The sequence below is a fragment of the Corvus brachyrhynchos genome, unplaced genomic scaffold (assembly GCF_000691975.1).
Source record: "Corvus brachyrhynchos isolate BGI_N302 unplaced genomic scaffold, ASM69197v1 scaffold70, whole genome shotgun sequence".
NCBI classification, from domain to species: Eukaryota; Metazoa; Chordata; class Aves; order Passeriformes; family Corvidae; genus Corvus; species Corvus brachyrhynchos.
The window spans coordinates 8,629,445-8,629,838 of record NW_008236217.1 but is presented as its reverse complement, the minus strand read 5'-3'; positions in this window follow the sequence as shown (position 1 = coordinate 8,629,838).

The following is a 394-nucleotide window of genomic DNA, read 5'->3' as shown; positions in this document are numbered from 1 at the left end:
GAGCGCCGGCGGGGGCAGCGGCGGGGGGCCCCGCCGCTCCCTGGGCCCTGCTCGCCGGGATCTGTGGGCCCCCGCGGGTTGCCCCTTTGGCAGTTCACAGCCCCGGATTCCCTGGTTATTGACACTGAGCGATCAGTCCGACTGGCTTCGGCAAACTGGGGCACTTTCGAAGCTGTTTGGCATTGGAGGTACTTCACGACTACGCAGAAGCAGCAGCCCGGTACAGAGCGATCCCACAGGACGCATTAAGCTCCTACGGGGGGGAGGCGGCGGGAACAGCAAAACATCCTCCAGCTGTGCGCCGCATCCCCTCACTCAGTGTCTTCCCAGTCTCCAGTTCTACGGCCACTGCGCCTTCTCCTTCTCCGCCGCATCCCCTGGGGGGGGCGGCGCT